The sequence below is a fragment of the Moschus berezovskii genome, chromosome 20 (genome assembly GCF_049115385.1).
Source record: "Moschus berezovskii isolate FMDL1 chromosome 20, NW_MosBer_1.0, whole genome shotgun sequence".
NCBI lineage: Eukaryota > Metazoa > Chordata > Mammalia > Artiodactyla > Moschidae > Moschus > Moschus berezovskii.
In genome coordinates this window covers 71,906,507-71,924,651 of record NC_142479.1, presented here as the reverse complement: position 1 = coordinate 71,924,651, position 18,145 = coordinate 71,906,507, and the positions used below count along the sequence as shown (strand labels likewise).

General features: G+C 43.1%; 1 pseudogene; it reads right to left on the bottom strand.

Annotated features, from left to right (window-relative positions):
- The window catches only part of LOC129538686 (nucleosome assembly protein 1-like 1), a 43,186-nt pseudogene extending 32,000 nt beyond the window's left edge, over window positions 1–11,186 (bottom strand).
- Window positions 11,187–18,145: the final 6,959 nt, after the last annotated feature.

Genomic DNA, 18,145 nt, shown 5'->3' with positions numbered 1-18,145 from the left:
CAGTGTCTTACCGATGCTGAAAACACATTAGGCTTCTTAACAAGAGGATGGGAAGACTGAAGTGACTCTTCCCAACAGGGTGGCAGTCTTCAAAGAGTTCTTAAGAAATAAGGTGAGTAAAGTGAATATTAATAGCAGCCAAACAAAGAGTCAAGAGAGACGGAAGTGTCACAGGACTCGGCCCTTCAGGGTGGGAGTTCGCAGGTGGTTGTTAAGGAATGAGATAAATAAAATGAACACTGACTGGCTTAAAACTAAGGCTTTAATTTGGCACCAAAGGTTGAGAGCAACAGAGGATGAGATGGTTGGATCGTATCACCAACTCAAAAGACATGACTCTGAGCAAACTCCAGGAGTTAGTGGATACTGGAGTGGGTTGCATTTCCTTCTCCAGGGGATCTTCCCATCCCAGGGATCGAACCCTCTTCCCCTACATTGGCAGGTCTGTTCTTTACCACTGAGACACTTGGGAAGCCCCAGTATCACATAAAACTGTTGAAAAGACCATGCTGCTACTATTATAAAAACTGAGCGGGACACTGGCCAAACTTTGGGATTTTTATGCTTTATATCCTTTTATAAGACTGTATCCTTCAACTGAAGACTAGCTAAGTGGTTTAGCAAAACAAAATGAATGTAGCAAAGAAGAAACACATCTTCAAAAGCTCACTACTGGAACTGCTTTCCTTTTTCAGCAATTTCTTTTTAAAAAAATATTCCTCATCCCACTACCTTTTCCTGTTGATAAATGTGCAGGAGTGAAATGCCAGTCCCTTGAGTGAGTTGGAAACTCTTCATGTCTACAATCAAACGCTTGGCTAACATCTTGCATTTCTTTTTGTATTTAATTAGACATTAAAGATATAGACACATTATTTTCTTGGAAAGTCCGACTCCTTGCATGACTCAGCCTTAATTAAAACAAGGACCTGGTTCTGCTTCTGCTGTGTCCTGGGGGGGAAGTACCCAAGAAAATCACTTGATAAGCCTCTCTTTTGAAACTCCAGCTCCTTACAAAGGAGTGAGAAGTAAAAGCTTGTACCCACTCCTACATTTAGTTTTCCCTAGATTTATTGCAATTATAAGAAAGGGAATATTATATGATGGACTCTTCTCGATATTCGAGAAAATAGTTCACATTTATGGAGCTAAGTACCAGCTACTGAGTACTGGTACTTAGAAGAAAGTGAAGAAGAACTAAAGAGCCTCTTGATGAAAGTGAAAGAGGAGAGTGAAAAAGTTGGCTTAAAACACAACATTCAGAAAACTAAGATCATGGCATCTGTTCCCATCACTTCATGGCAAATAGATGGGGAAACAATGGAAACAGTGACAGACTTTATTTTCTTCGGCTCTAAAATTACTGCAGATGGTGACTGTAGCCATGAAATTAAAAGATTCTTGCTCCTTGGAAGAAAAGCTATGACTAACCTAGAGAGCATATTAAAAAGCAGAGACATTGCTTGCCAAAAAGGTCAGTCTAGTCAAAACTATGGTTTTTCCAGTAGTCATGTATGGATGAGAGAGTTGGGCTCTAAAGAAAGCTGAGTGCTGAAGAATTGATGCTTTCGAACTGTGGTGTTGGAGAAGACTCTTGAGAGTCCCTTGGACTGCAAGGAGATCAAACCAGTCCATCCTAAAGGGAATCAATCCTGAATATTCATTGGAAGGACTGATGCTGAAGCTGAAACTCCAATACTTTGGCCACCTGATTAGAAGAACTGACTCATTTGAAAAGACCCTGATGCTGGGAAAGATTGAAGGCGGGAGGAGAAGGAGATGACAGAGGATGAGATGGTTGGATGGCATCACCAACTCAATGGACGTGAGTTTGAGTAAGCTCCGGAAGTTGGTGATGGACAGGGAAGCCCGGCATACTGCAGTCCATGGAGTCTCAAAGAGTCGGACACAACTGAGTGACTGAACTGAACTGAACTGACCAGCTACTTTCCTTGTATATCAGTTCAGTTCAGTCACTCAGTCGTGTCCGACTCTTTGCGACCCCATGAAACACAGCACGCCAGGCCTCCCCGTCCATCACCACCTCCTGGAGTTCACTCAAACTCATGTCCATCGAGTCGGTGATGCCATCCAGCCATCTCATCCTCTGTCGTCCCCATCTCCTCCTGCCCCCAATCCCTCCCAGCATCAGAGTCTTTTCCAATGAGTCAGCTCTTCACATGAGGTGGCTAAAGTATTGGAGTTTCAGCTTTAGCATCAATCCTTCCAATGAACACCCAGGACTGATCTCCTTTAGAATGGACTGGTTGGATCTCCTTGCGGTCCAAGAGACTCTCAAGAGTCTTCTCCAACACCACAGTTCAAAAGCATCAATTCTTCGGCAATCAGCTTTCTTCACAGTCCAACTCTCACATCCATACATGACCACAGGAAAAACCATAGCCTTGACTAGACGGACCTTGGTTGGCAAAGTAATGTCTCTGCTTTTTAATATGCTATCTAGGTTGGTCATAACTTTCCTTCCAAGGAGCAAGCGTCTTTTAATCTCATGGCTGCAATCAGCATCTGCAGTGATTTTGGAGCCCCCAAAAATAAAATCTGACACTGTTTCCACTGTTTCCCCATATATTTCCCATGAAGTGATGGGACCAGATGCCATGATCTTTGTTTTCTGAATGTTGAGCTTCAAGCCAACTTTTTCACTCTCCTCTTTCACTTTCATCAAGAGACTCTTTAGTTCCTCTTCACTTTCTGCCATAAGGGTGGTGTCATCTGCATATCTGAGGTTATTGATATTTCTCCCGGCAATCTTGATTCCAGCTTGTGCTTCTTCCAGCCCAGCATTCCTCATGATGTACTCTGCATATAAGTTAAATAAGCAGGGTGACAATATACAGCCTTGACGTACTCCTTTTCCTATTTGGAACCAGTCTGTTGTTCCATGTCCAGTTCTAACTGTTGCTTCCTGATCTGCATACAGGTTTCTCAAGAAGCAGGTCAGGTGGTCTGGTATTCCCATCTCTTTCAGAATTTTCCACAGTTTATTGTGATCCACACAGTCAAAGGCTTTGGCATAGTCAATGAAGCAGAAATAGATGTTTTTCTGGAACTCTCTTGCTTTTTCCATGATCCAGTGGATGTTGGCAATTTGGTTTCTGGTTCCTTTGCCTTTTCTAAAACCATCTTGAACATCTGAAAGTTCACGGTTCATATATTGCTGAAGCCTGGTTTGGAGAATTTTGAGCATGACTTTACTAGCGTGTGAGATGAGTGCAATTGTGCGGTAGTTTGAGCATTCTTTGGCATTGCCTTCTTTGGGATTGGAATGAAAACTGATCTTTTCCAGTCCTGTGGCCATAGATTACCTTAACTGGCTACTCATAACAACAGCTGTGTAAAGTAAGTATTATTATCTGATTCATTTTTTATTTATTTTTAAAATTTTATGAATTTTTATTACTATATAAAATTAAACATTAAACCTGGTATATTTTATTAATTTTATTTTATCTTTATTGATTTTCTTTTGTAATTGCCTTGCCGTGTTGTATAACTTTTTACTGTACAGTGAAGTAAATCAGCTCTCTGTATACAGCCCCTCCTTTTTGAGTTTCCTTCCCAGTTAGGTCACCACAGAGTCCGGAGTGGAGTTCCCTGTGCTGTGCAGTTGGATCCTGTTAACCATCTATTCTCTGCAGTGTCCGTAGCGTGTGTATCTCAGCCCACTCTCCTAAGTCGTCCCCGCCCCCTCTCCCCTTGGTGTTCATATGTTTCTGTCTATGTCTGTCTCTCTATTTCTGCTCTGTAATGAAGATCATCTATACTAGCTCTTGTTTTAGATTCCATATATATTCAATAATATATGATATTTGTTTTTCTTATTTACTTCGAGTATCTGATTCATTTTATAAGCAGATAAAGCATGAAAAGTTTACCTATGAACTGCATGCGTTGCATATGTAATAAAGTAATAGAATCAGGATTCAAATCTATGTAGCTTGGCTTAAAAATCTGAATTGACCAATAGAATATACCTGTGATTCTCAAACTGTGAGCGGATGTACTCTGGCATCCTTAGCCAATGCATTGAGTTATCTTAATTTTTCTAGAGAATTGTCTCTTCGGTATGATGTGGATTAGCATACTGGAGTGGGCTGCCTTACCAGAAGGAGTATTGGGATGGGTTTCCATTTCCTCCTCCAGGGGATCTTCCTGAGCCAGGGATCACACCTGAGTCTCCTGCAGCTCCCACACTGGCAGGCAGATTCTTTACCACTGAGCTTCCCAGGTGGTGTGTGTGCATGCGCGCTTGGTCCTGTCCAACTCTTTGCAACCTCATGGACTGTAGCCCACCAGGCTCCTCTGTTCATGGGATTTTCCTGGCAAGAATATTGGAATGGGTTGCCATTTCCTCCTCCAGTGGCTCTTCCTGACCGAGGGATCAAACTGGCATCTCTTGTGTCTCCTGTATTGGCAGGCAGATTCTTTACCACTGGGTAAAGACATGCCAGTTGATCCCTGGGTCAGGAGAAGGGAATGCCCCTACTACACAAGTTTATATTTGAAAAATATTCTCAAATTCCTCAAGAAAGTTCTGATATTAAAATTAGTTTTCTACTACAGGTCTTCCATTCCTCCTCCCCAAAAATGTACTGATAATTCTTAACCAGTGTAGTTACAGAGATAGTTCAGGTCAGGACCAAAAGTTTTCTCTACAATTTTAGAATCTACTGTGACAGTTGACTTTGTCTTGTACAATACCCATTTCTTGTTTCAGGACACATTATATGTCACTCAGATCAGATCAGATCAGATCAGTCGCTCAGTCGTGTCCGACTCTCCGCGACCCCATGAATCACAGCACGCCAGGCCTCCCTGTCCATCACCAACTCCCGGAGTACACTCAAACTCATGTCCACAGAGTCGGTGATGCCATCCAGCCATCTCATTCTCCATCGTCCCCTTCTCCTCCCGCCCCCAACCTTTCCCAGCATCAGAGTCTTTTCCAGTGAGTCAACTCGTCGCATGAGGTGGCCAAAGTATTGCAGTTTCAGCTTTAGCATCAGTCCCTCCAATGAACATCCAGGACTGATCTCCTTTAGAATGGACTGGTTGGATCTCCTTACAGTATAAGGGACTCTAAACACTCTTAATCTTTGCTTATGCATTTAGTTAAGGCTTGTGTTGAATTCCTGATATTGATTGACCATGTTCTTTGGAAAGCTTTCTTTTATATGATAGGACTTCCCTGGTGGCTCAGATGGTAAAGCATTGTCTGCCTACAATGCGGGAGACCTGGGTTCGATCCCTGGGTTGGGAAGATTCCCTGGAGAAGGAAATGGCAACCTACTCCAGTTCTCTTGCCTGGAAAATCCCATGGATAGAGGAGCCTGGTGTCCATGGGATCGCAAAGAGTCGGACATGACTGAGCAACTATACTGTCTGCTAATTCCTATTTTAGAAAATGACAAGACAAGCACTATTTTTCTGCTTCTCTCACCTGATGACTCTGGGCTTTCCTTTTCTCTGGAATAATATATTTTAGGAAGCTCATGCAATGAGAGGCACATTTAAAATATTTTTAGGTGAGACTGATCTCTCTGATTCAGTCAGTCAGTTCAGTCGCTCAGTCGTGTCCGATTCTCCACGACCCCATGAATCACAGCACGCCAGGCCTCCCTATCCATCACCAACTTCCTGAGTTCACTCAAACTCATGTCCACAGAGTCGGTGATACCATCCAGCCATCTCATTCTCGGTCGTCCCCTTCTCCTCCCGCCCCCAACCTTTCCCAGCATCAGAGTCTTTTCCAGTGAGTCAACTCGTCGCATGAGGTGGCCAAAGTATTGCAGTTTCAGCTTCAGCGATTGGCACCTGTCAATCCAATGGATTCTCCTTTCCTCTGCCGACAGAGGTCTATGTAGTCAAAGCTATGGTTTTTCCAGTAGTCATGTACAGATGTGAGAGTTGGACCATAAAAGAAGGCTGAGTGCTGAAGAATTGATGCTTTTGAAATGTGGTGCTAGAGAAGACTCTTGAGAACACTTTGGACTGCAAGGAAATCAAACCAGTCAGTCCTGAAGGAAATCAACCCTGAATATTCATTGGAAGGACTGATGCTGAAGCTGAAACTCCAATACTTTGGCCACTCGTTTCGAAGAGCTGACTCATTGGAAAAGACCCTGATGCTGGGAAAGATTGAAGGCAGGAGAAGGGGATGACAGAGGATGAGATGGTTGGATGGCATCACCAACTTGATGGACATGAGTTTTAGGAAGCTCCAGGAGTTGGTGAAGGACAGGGAAGCCTGGCGTCCATGAGGTTGCAAACAGTCAGACAGGACTTAACAACTGAACAACAACAGCAGCAATTCCTCAGAAACATGGCTTGACTTGCCTAAAACCATTAATATGGAGCCTCACTGTCCACTGAGTAGCAGGAGCTAGAACTTTCCTGCCTAGGAATCTGTCTAGATTTGGGTGTCTTGGTTGACATACAGCAGGCTTTGCATTGAACATTTGTGTATCCACCAAATGCAAATGTAGAAGCCCCAACCACCAACGTGCTCATTCGGAAATGAGACTATTAGGCTTATACTAGGTCATAAGGGTGGGGCCCTAGTGATGGGATTAGTGCCCTTACAGGAAGAGAAACCAGAGCACCCTCCCCCGAAACTTACCCGGCCAGTAAGCAGCTTGCAAACTAGGAAGAGAACTCTTATCAGAACCTAATTAGACTGAACTCTGATCTCAGACTTCCAGACTCCTGAACTGTGAGAAAATAAATTCCTGTTAAGTTTACCCAGTCCTGTTTCATTATAGCAAATCTAGCTGAGCAGTAAAAGTAAGTACTCAAAATTTTTGGTTTCTTGTTTGATTGATGGTCAATGTCTTTTTTTTTTTTTAACTTTAAACTTTTTATTTCGTATCAGGGTATATCCAGTTAGCAGTGTTGTGACAGTTGCAGGTGAACAATGAAGGGACTCAGCCATACACACACACACATTATCCCCTTGTCTACCACCCATGCTGGCACACAACACTGAGTAGAGTTCCCTGGGCTATACAGTGGGTCCCTGTTGGTTATCCATTTTGAATACAGCAGTGTGTACAGATGGTCAACATTTTAATACCTTGTCAATTCATTTAACTGCAAGCTGTGGTCACCATAAATTTGATGAAATAAGGTCCTTAAAGTCTTTAGCAAAGCATCAAGCAATTTTTGTCTGAAGCTGACAGACCCTGCCACCTTGTTTTTGATGGTCCAATGAAAGAGAAGGGACTCAGTCACACACTGACTAAATCTTAGAGTGAATTCATGAGGGACGTGCAGATAAACCGTGTAGACGTCTATTGTTCAAGAAATGGGCCACATTGGCTGCCAGAGCTCATAACTCAGCCCGGAGTGAAACGCAGCTGCCCTGTGATGACCTAGGTAAGCTTCAGACATCGCTGCAAATGCTAGAACATGTCTGAATCATGTTAATGATTGAGACAACAAGAACTGTAAACAAGTACCGTGCTGTTAAGCCTGATCAGCAGAGTGTCCGGCACTAGAGATGACTTGTTGCATTTTATGCCGAAATGAATATGATTTTAGTAACTTGGGGGAATGACTGTATGAGTGAAAAGTTTCTGATTTTTTTTTTTTGACTTGTTGAAAACTTTTCTGAAAGATGAGCTTGTTTGTAGTAAGTTTGGTGAACGTTCACTGAGAATGAAAAGCAAGCCTCAGCTCGCCAATAATCCTGACTTTTCTGTACAGAGTGGGAAAATAAGCACTGTGGTCCATTCCCTACTCCACTGCGCTTGTCAACCGAGGCAGATTAGCACCCAAATGCTAAAAAACTTCCTGCATGTGGTAGCACCATTGGGAGCGTACTCTTAAGAATTTCCTCACTGTGTCCACATAAGCAAGACCTTCCTTCAAAGGAGAAGGCTGGTTTTGATCTGTACACTGTGTCGGTTTATGATTTCATCTTCTCCATTGGTGCTGTTTTGACAGGTCTTTCTGACGTTGGTCCTCACGAGTATTCTGCTCTGCTGTCTGCTCAGTCGCTATGTCTGACTCTCTGTGACCCCGTGGACTGTACTTGCCAGCCTCCTCTGTCCATGGGGTTTCCCAGGCAATGGGTTGCCATTCCCTTCTCCAGGGGATCTTCCCCACCCAGGGACTGAACTGGAGTCTCTTGCATTGACAGGCTTTACCACTTCTCTAGTGGCTCTTTACCACTGAGCCACCAGGGAAGCCCGATATAAGTATCCAAGCTCCAGAAATGTTGATCTTGTAGTTCTGGGGTATGATCCAAGAATTGATCTATATATATATATATATATATATATATATATATATATAGTTAATTTACTTATTTTAATTGGAGGCTAATTACTTTACAATATTTTGCTGGTTTTCCATCTATATATTTTTAGAAAACTCCCCATTTCATCTTGATGTGCAACCAAGAATAAGGACCACTGAAATGGAGACGGTATAGCTGAGACCTTTCCTGTCTGTGATGATCAACCACACATTTGATAGTGTAGAGTGCTTGTCCTGTGAAACAAAGTTGAATTCCTCTACAAAGTATGTAGTGTTCAATAAGGCATATCTCCTCTTGGCCTGAGGGTCTTCATTTTTAGAACAAAACATTTTCACTGTCTCTCACAATTGATGAACTTGTAATGCAAACTGATTTCTTTAAGCTCTGAATTAAATAGGTTTTCCATTATACCTTTGTGAGCAGTTTCACTCTTTGCTTTTTTAAAAGTGATGCCAGTTAGCATGGTAATACAGGTTATCCTTGGTGAAATTGTATCCTCTACTATCAGCCAGAGGTTTATTTTTGTTCATATCCCTCTTTGAAGTGTTTCCCTTCACTCTGAGGTCAGAGTTCTTCATTTCTGCTGTTGTTTAGCTGTGTCTGACTCTTTGCGACAGCCATGGACCGCAGCACGGCAGGCTTCCCTGTGCTTCACTGTCTCCTGGAGCTTGCTCAGATTCATGTCCTTTGAGTCGGTGCCTCTTCTCCTCCCGCCTTCGATCTTTGCCATATCGCTGTCTCTTCCAGTGAGTCAGCTCTTCGCATCAGGTGGTTAAAGCGGTGGAGCTTCCCCTTCAACATCAGTCCTTCCAATGAACACTCAGGGTTGATTTCTTTCAGGATTGATGGTTGGACTGTTTGATCTTCTTGCAGTCAAAGGGACTCTTAGGAGTCTTCTCTAGAACCACAGTTTGAAAGCAACAGTTCTTTGGTTCTCAGCCTTCTTTATGGTCCAACTCTTGCATCTGTATATGGCAACTGGAAAAACCACAGTTTTGACTGTACAACAAATTTCTTCATTAGGCTGGCTGATTGGATACATAATTTGCTCAGACAAATGTACCACTACTGCTGAAACAATGACCCCACACATAAGACCACCAATCCTAAGCTGATCATCTTGCCTTTGTATTAGAAATGTATAGGGATAGAATGTGAAATTTCCTAATTCAGAGAAGTCTGGCATGCTGCACTGCCTGGGGTCACAATGCCTCAGACGAGACTGAGTGACTGAACAAATCACCAACAACATATGAAACTGTTTAATGCTGTTATCTCTTGATTGGGAACAAATAAACTAATGAATTCTGAGTACTCCTTATATGCCAGGCACTGAGAAAGCAAAGAGATAATGAAACTCAGTTTCATTGGAAAGATAAAGGGCTTCCCAGCTGGCACTAGTCTTAAAGAACCCGCCTGCTAATGCAGGAGATGTAAGAGATATGGGATAGATCCCCGCTGCAGGAAGATCCCCTGGAGGGGAGCATGGCAACCCACTGCAGTATTCTTGGCTGGAGAATCTCATGGACAGAGGAGCCGAGGGGGAGTCCGTGGGGTCGCAGAGAGTTGGACAGGACAGAAGTGAGTAGCACACGGGAAAGCTGAATCCTCCACCTCATTTTGCTGCAGCGATGCAGACGTGGTAGCAACTATGAAAGAATATAGGTAGGGAACTAAAACTGGATCTGCAGAAGACAGACGTCAGCATTTCCTTTGTTGGAAGTGACCCCTAGGCATTTTCTTGAAATGATGAGTAAGAATTAGCCAGGAGTGGTGAACCGAAGGAAGTTCTCGGCAGGAGAAGCAGCATGCAAAAGTCATGGAGGTTAGGTGTTATATATGGTGTGTTTGTTTCTTTTTTTTTAAAGATTTTGATATGGACCATTTTTAAAGTCCTTATTGATTTTTTTTTTTTACTAAAATTATATGACATTTTTATTTTAGGCTGCAAAAACAAAAATGAGCAAACAAACAAACAACAAAAAACTTGAAGTAGGCTTGTCAAATGATGTAAATTCATCCTTTTCAGGGAAGCAGAAGGTAGATCAGTGCAGGTTCCCTCAAGGCCACACACACCCTGCTCAGTGCTGCCTGCGCTCTGCTGGACTGTGATCCTTCTTTGGGTCACCTGGATCATTTTCCTCGTCTCCTTATTCATCCCCTTCCTCGTGCACTTCTTCACCTTCTTATCATAATCATTGTCACCATCTTCAGTAGCTTCTCCAGTAAAGTATAACACTGATCTTGGGATTATACGTTCATGTGAAAAGTGACCAGTTTCAAAGTCTGCAGCGAGGATAGCTTCAGAGTCATCATCCCGATCTCCACTCTCAGGAACTTCAGGAGGGGCAAAAAAAATTAAAGAGTCATTAGAAACTGTTTTGGTCAAAGTACGAACTGTCCCACGTCCCTTGTGTTTCTGCTTCTTCTTAATCATTTTCAAAGTGACATTCTTCCCTTTTTTCCAATCTATCTGGCATCCTGTACAACCCGTAATTTCTGATCCATCAAAAGAAAAGGGATCAGAATCATCTGGTTTTGACCTCATCCTATATGTCTTTGTCAACACTTCATTTGTGAAATATTCACTGGGTTCAAAGTGAAATTCTAAGACAAAACTCATAGGTTGACCAGCATCTGAGAACTTTAATATCTTTCAAGTGCTTCAGAATAGGTTCATCATGTTCCTGAACCGTATCACTAAGCAAGTCAACATTCTTAAAAACGGTCAATCAAAACTCAGGAATTCCTGTGGGATCTTCTTTTTCTTTGTCCTTTTTCTCATCTTCAATCTTGGCCTTTTCTTTTAACTCCTCTGAAATGTCATCTTCCTTGTCTGGTTTCCATTCACATTCTTTTCTGTCGGTTCATAAACGGCATTAATGACCTCAATTTGTTGCAACATTACTTCTGTTGTTTATGTTCTGTAGTTTTTTTGGGGCATGAGGCATGTGTGATCTTAGCTGCCCAATCAGGGCTCAAACTCACACCCCTTGCATTGGAAGGTGAAGTCTCAACCACTGGACCTCCAGAGAAGTCCTGTGGTGTGTTTCTTGAGACTGAAAATACTTTAGTTTGCTTGCACATTTAATATGAACAGGGAGAGAATGAATTCTGCTTGCTTGTGAATTTAGAATTAGACAGTGAGGCATAGTGACGTACAGACAGCTTCTAGAAGAAATGCCTAGTCCAGGTAAAACAAAGGTGTAGAATCAGGATTCAGACGTAGCCCGTCTGACTTCCGAGTTGGAGTTTTGCCAGTAGATGTCACGTGGCACGAGGTAAATAATTCAGGCACATCTCCCCACTCCGCGGGGGATGACAGTGTGGTGTCGGTGTGCGTAAAGATGGTTATCGTTTGATTCTGTCAGTCCTTCCATAATAAACCGTTACATGTCTGATTATAGGTTAGGAGATACGCTGAAGCTGATGAAGGTAAAATAGTTACATTCCGTAAAAATTTATCTTGAGTAGGCACGCCTGTAAAGAATGCTGCTTTATTTCTGTCTGTCTGATGACTTGCCCAGTGCTAGGATATGATAATGATTTAGTTCATGGTATTTGGATGAATGGGATGAGCAGGATGAAGCAGCTGAGTGAAGATAAGGTGCTGATGTTACACTCCGTTGTGCCCGGCTCTTTGCTGCCCCATGGACTATATCCCTCCGGGCTCCTCTGTCCATGAGACTCTCCAGGCAAGAACACTGGGGTGGGCTGCCGTTTCCTCCTCCAGGGGACCCTCCCGACCCAGGGATCAAACCCGTCTCTTGCATTAGGAGGCGAATTCTTTATCACTGAGCCACCTGGCGAGCCCAAAGTCTGCTTACCTCTCTCTAGTCTCTATTTTATTAGAATTTTTTTGAGAATATATATTATAGGAGAAATGTGTAAAAGCAAGAAGGTGATTAATAATCCAAACCAACTGAAATTATGATGCAGCGCCATTCGTGCTGTTGTGGGGAGACCAAAAATCAGGTCTCGCCTGATTGCATGGGAAAATTAAAACCAAACCTTAGATATTTGGAAATGGTTTGATTAGAGACAGGTGAAAGTGTTTGGTTATTCTCAATGCTTTGTGGCTTTCAGGTCAAGTCTGATGGCCAGGGCTTGTTCAGACGGCATATTTCAGGATGCTGTGAGGGCCAAGTCTGTGCTTCATCTGAGCGGAGACGTGGCTTCAGACGTTGGCAATGAAGTGTAAGGTCATACAGTGTGCTCTCCAAGTGCAAAGATGCTAATTTGATTACGGATTCCCGGCAGTCCCGTGGATTCGCTTCATTTTGCTCGGCCGCAAGACAGAGACAAGGAAAATGATCAGTCTTTCATTATGTTTGCGTCACCTATCTCTCCCTTTTTTTGCTGGCTAGAAGGCTGACTTTCATTCTGTACCATTTCCTCAGTTTGTGTGATAAGTTTAAAATAGTTTACAGGTTCTTTTCCCATACAGGGTATTACAGAATATTGAGTAGAGTTCCCTGTGCTATACAGCATGCCTGTGTTGCTGTCTATCTTATATACAGTTATGTGAATGTGTGCATATGACCGAACCACTTTCTGCACACCTGAAACCAACACAGCACTGTAAATCAGCTGCACTCCAATATAAAATAAAAATTAAAATAATTTAGGATACAGTACACTTTAAAATTGTATTTAGTCGCACAATTCTTTAGACACAAGCTACCTAGTCTACAATATCTAATTTCCATCAAAATGAAATGAAATTAGAAGTCCTTCGAAAGCAAATGAGTTTTGTTGCTGTGGTGGCTGTGGGGTTGAAGAAAGCCACGGGGTCTCTGAAAGGAACACAGACTTTTAAGATTTTTTTTTTTTAATGTGGACCATTTTCTGTTTTGGCTTTTTGGTCAGGAAGAATGGGGAATCTTAGTTCCCTGACCAGGGATTGAACCCTTGCTCTCTGCCTTGAAGGTCAAAGTCTTAATCACTGGACCATCAGGGAAGTCCCCGGGTGCACACTGTTAATGCAGACAGGCCTCTGGGAAGTAGAGTTTTCAGGTTACACTCACTCTTGTCTCAGAACTTTCTTGAGCTTTCCGACAAAGCGTATGGTTGTTGCTTTCCTGGGATATGCTTAAGTCTTCACCATCACCACTGTTTCTTCAGTTAGACCCATGAACATAGCGAGAGGTGATTTCTTCCACGCCCTGGGATGCCCCCACTGGCTTTCATTCTGCTCAAAATCAAGCTTCCTTTGGACTAACTGAGCCCACGATGGAAAGGTGGCACTTGTCTGAGCGCTCCTCAGAAGCTGGGCAGCAGGAGCGCCGTGGGGTGCACGGTGAGCTCTTCGTGCTCTGCTAGGGCCCCTCCAGTCTACCAGTCTGTGACCGCAGACGTTCTTTGAGGCCCTCGTGAGCTACGGGCTTTTGCTTGTGATGGCCTCATGGTCAAGTCTGCGAGATTCAGGGTGAACCCACTGAAGGGCAGTATCCACAGCCTCCCTTTCCATTCCCACCCATTCTCCTTGATTTGTTTACACTCTTGTGATTACTGTCATTTGATTGTCCAACTACATCCCCTGACAACTATTCATGTTGCAATGATTATGAAGGAATGGGAAAGGAACAGAGTGTACTCAGATCTGTCAGGACTATAATCTTGCGGCCGCCTTTGGAGACTATAGCAGAAGCCTGAGATGTTCTTCTGAGTGTGGCCGGGGGCTGACGTTTAGATGGGAAAATATCTTCAAATTTCACCAACATCCACCTTTCACCTTTTCAAAAAATACATTAAGTTGGAGAAAAGGTAGTTGGCAGATGCAGAAAAAAATTAACTCCACATTTAATCACCCTTTTACACTGTTAACCAGACTGAAACATGAGACTAGCTTAAAAAATTTTTTTTTATTGTAGTATAGTTGCTTTACAACTTTGCGTTAGTCTCTGCTGTACAGTAAAGTGAATCAGCATCTTTTAAAAGTTAAGCATATGTAAGAATCATCTACTGCTGTGCTAGAAATTTGAAAATTACTTGATGAGTCAATAGAGGCGAATGACATGACTGTATGCAAGGGTGCTAAATCCCTTCAGTCATATCTGACTCTTTGTGACCCCATGGACTGTAGCCCGCCAGGCTCCTCTGTCCATGGGATTCTCCAGGCAAGAATACTGGCGTGGGTTGCCATGCTGTCCTCCAGGGAATCTTCCCGACCCAGGGATCGAACCCACATCTCGTCTCCTGCATTGGCAGGCGGGTTCTTTGCCACTATCACCACCTGGAAAGCCCTGAATAACATGGCTATTGAATATTTAAGCAAAGTTTTCATAGTCATGTCTGAGTTCGGTGATTAAAAAAATAAGGTGAAGGAACATTGATTTCATCACTGGAGACCTGTCTTCATGGATGGTTTTGATGTGATATTTCTAGGACACAGCTAATAATTTTATATTTTGATACCCTTTCTCTCTTCTGAGTCTCAGTTAATTTACTGATGTTTTTAAGGAGCTAGGTTGACAGGGAGCAGTAAAGGATGGATGCCATGTGTCCCATTGGGAAGACCAACATCAGATACATTCTGAGCCCTTTTCATGCCTTAAGCTGACATAAAAGCCTTTACCTAAAGAGACTTTGTGCACACGTGCATGCTAATTTGCTTCAGTCATGTCTGACTCTTTGTGACCATATATACTGTAGCTGCCAGGCCCCTCCGTCCATGGGGTTCTCCACACAAGAATACTGGTCTGGGTTGCCATGCCCTCCTCCAGAGTAATCTTCCTGGCCCAGGGATCAAACCTGCCTCTCTTACATCTCCTGCTTTGGCAGGCAGGTTCTTTACCACTAGTGCCACCTTGGAAGCCCAAAGGGACTTTATATCACGTTTGAAACATGCCTGCTGCTCATTCATAGAAGCATTGGGAGGCCCAGGGAGTCTTGATTCAATTAAGGCTGATGGACATCAGGCTTCTGAAGTGAAAAGCTGGTCATCCTGCCTGGGATATTTCATTCTTATACTCTTTATGAAGTCAGGATTTCCAAGAAACATCTCCTCTTGCAGTCCGCATCCGCCTTCTCATCTGGCTCCCAGAGTGAGACGTTCCACACAGTGACAGTCCCATTTATCCACTGCACCCGAGCCATCTTTTAGGCATCTTTTCAAAGGAGTGACACACCAGCTCAGAGACGCCAGATCAGAAACACATCCGTGGTGTGTTTCCCATCATTTCTGAACATACCCATTCTGAGTGGACTGCAGGAGTGCAGGAGAGACGTGCGTCAGAATTTCTTTTCTCCCTGGAAGCACAGTGCCTACACACGTTCCCACAGAGATACTGGGCATTCCTCCAGGGATTTGTGGAATAACTTGCCCTTTCTGCACTTTCTCTCAAGTGAAAGGAAAACAGTAGCCTCGTTCTCGTACGTTCTGCCTGCAGATACCATATCAAGGGAGGGAACCCAAAGGCCTTTGGAAGGTCCTGCACTCCTGGAGGTGGGGTCGTGGGTGGACCCCATCATGCCTCTTTCAAAACTTTACCAAAGGAACTTAAGAAGCCCAGCAATTTTTTTAAAGTGCATTTGCAATTTCTTTATATTCTTTCTCTTCTTCAAATGCATACAGTGGTTAAAGTCCTACATTTTGTTAGCAGCCTTCTTCTGCAAACACCCCATCCAGGTTCCTCCATGGGAGGGAATCTGAATCACAGGTTAATCCCTTTGTTAACGGCAAATGGTTAAAGCTGGAAAATCATTTGCATGTCTTCCTATGTGCAGTGTATCAGCGCTCCTGAAATCTCCATACATTCAACTTAAAACAGATTTTGGAGGGGAAAAAAAAGTGAATTTTATCTTAAAGTTGTGATTTTTTTCAGTTTATTGAAAGTGTATGTGTGTGCGTGCTAACTTGCTTCAGTCGTGTCCCACTCTTGGCAACCTTGTGGACTGTAGCCTGCCAGGATCCTCTGTCCCTGGGATTTTCCAGGCAAGAATACTGGAGTGGGTTGCCATTTCCTGCTCCAGGGGATCTTCCCAATCCAGGGGTCAAACTGGTGTCTTCTGCGTCTCCTGCATTGCAAAAGAATTCTTTCCCACTACCGCCACCTGGGAAGTTCACGGAAAGTATGGTGCGTTGTAAGTTTTTGGATCTCACAGGCAATCCATGGTCCTACACAATATGACTAATACTATTAAAAGCACCACGTTCAGCTTTCACAGAGTTTTTCTTCACGAAACACTTAAAGAATTCTGAAACAATATTAACAGTGTCGAGCGAGTTGGTGAAGACATTTTCTGTTATTTATTTTAAAGTGGTTCAAGAACTGGGTGGCTTTACGCTTCTAAAGCATCCTTCAGCCCAGAACACCAAAATATCCACATGGGTCCTTTACGGGACCTGCTGCTGCATAAAACCCAACTCTGAGTCATCTGTGGGAACCTGAACTTTCTCTGGGAGTCCACCAACATCTCATTTCTGTATATGGATACGTTAGAAAGGATAATTAGATTTAGCTATTTCATCTCGTTTCCTTATTTCCCACACTTTCTAAATTCCTGCAATCAAAGTACCATACTTCTGATTCTGTTTATGTTTTGTTCTTATCTTCTTCAATAGCTGAGATTGTATTTTTTGCTCTAAGAGATTTTTCACAACATTTTTTTTTCCATGCCCAGGATTTACTGATTTTTTTTTTTTAACAGGCAGCCTGCCGGCTCTGTGCCAAGGCTGCTGCTGGGCACAGCTGGATCTGAGCAGTCTGACTCACTGTCAGAGGATGGCCTTTCGGTTGACTTTTCTCCTACTAACCTCTGAGTGTGAAAATCGGTACACAATGTTCTCTTTGCCTCATTCAGTAATTAGCCTCCAGCTCCTCATACACTAGCATCAGTTGGTCACAGAGAAGTCTCACTTCCACCAAGGTCATAGTTATTTTATAGGAAAAAAAAAGATTGTTCGCTTTAGGCTGCACTGCAAGACTTGTGGGATCTTCGTTCCCTGACCAGGGGTTAAACTCAGGCCACAGCAGTGAAAGCACCACTGGACCACCACAGAACTCCCAGAAAACTCCCAGGAAATACAGATTTTTATCAACTCTGTCCCTAAGTGTCTTCTTTTCCCCTGTAAGATAGTTTATGAAATCACTTAGAATTAGTAACTGGGACATAAATTTTGATGTAACCAACATTACTGAATCTGTGTGGTCTTATTGGGGACTTCCCTGGTGGCTTAGCAGGAGAGAACCCACTTGCCACTGCAGGAAGCTCAGACTTGATCTGTGGGTTGGAAAGATACCCTGGAGAAGGAAATGGCAACCCACCCCAGTATTCTTGCCTGGAGAATCTCATGGACAGAGGAGCCTGGCAGGCTACAGCCCATGGGGTCACAAAGAGTTGGACATGACTGAGTGACTAACACTTTTCATGTGTCAGGTGAATCCCTATTATGTTCATTTTTTTTTTTAATGACCAAATGTCACTGCTCCTTTGGAATACTGAACACTTACTTGATTTAGCGATTTCTCCTATTTTTGATTTCAAGTCTGTGGGACCTCTGGTGACTGAGGTTCTACTGGCCATTTACCATGAGGGGTTACAGTGATTTGTATCCATGTTTCATTTTCTTGATAAATTATTAGAATCTGCCTTCATCCCGTCTTCTCTCTCCAGTGTTATTTGTAGTAACAGCTAATATGTACAGGACAGCCTCTGTGGGGCTTGCTTCCGATTATATCACTGATCTCATTTCATCTTTATACAAACCCTAATGAGAGAGCATGAGTGTACTTGTTTCCTTGATGAGGATATAGAAGCCTCGGGAAGTTCGCTGAGGTCACACTCCTAGCTAGTTGTAGACTGAGGACTGGATTCAAGGCAATTCAGTTGCTATGGCTTTATCATTAACCAGTTCATCGT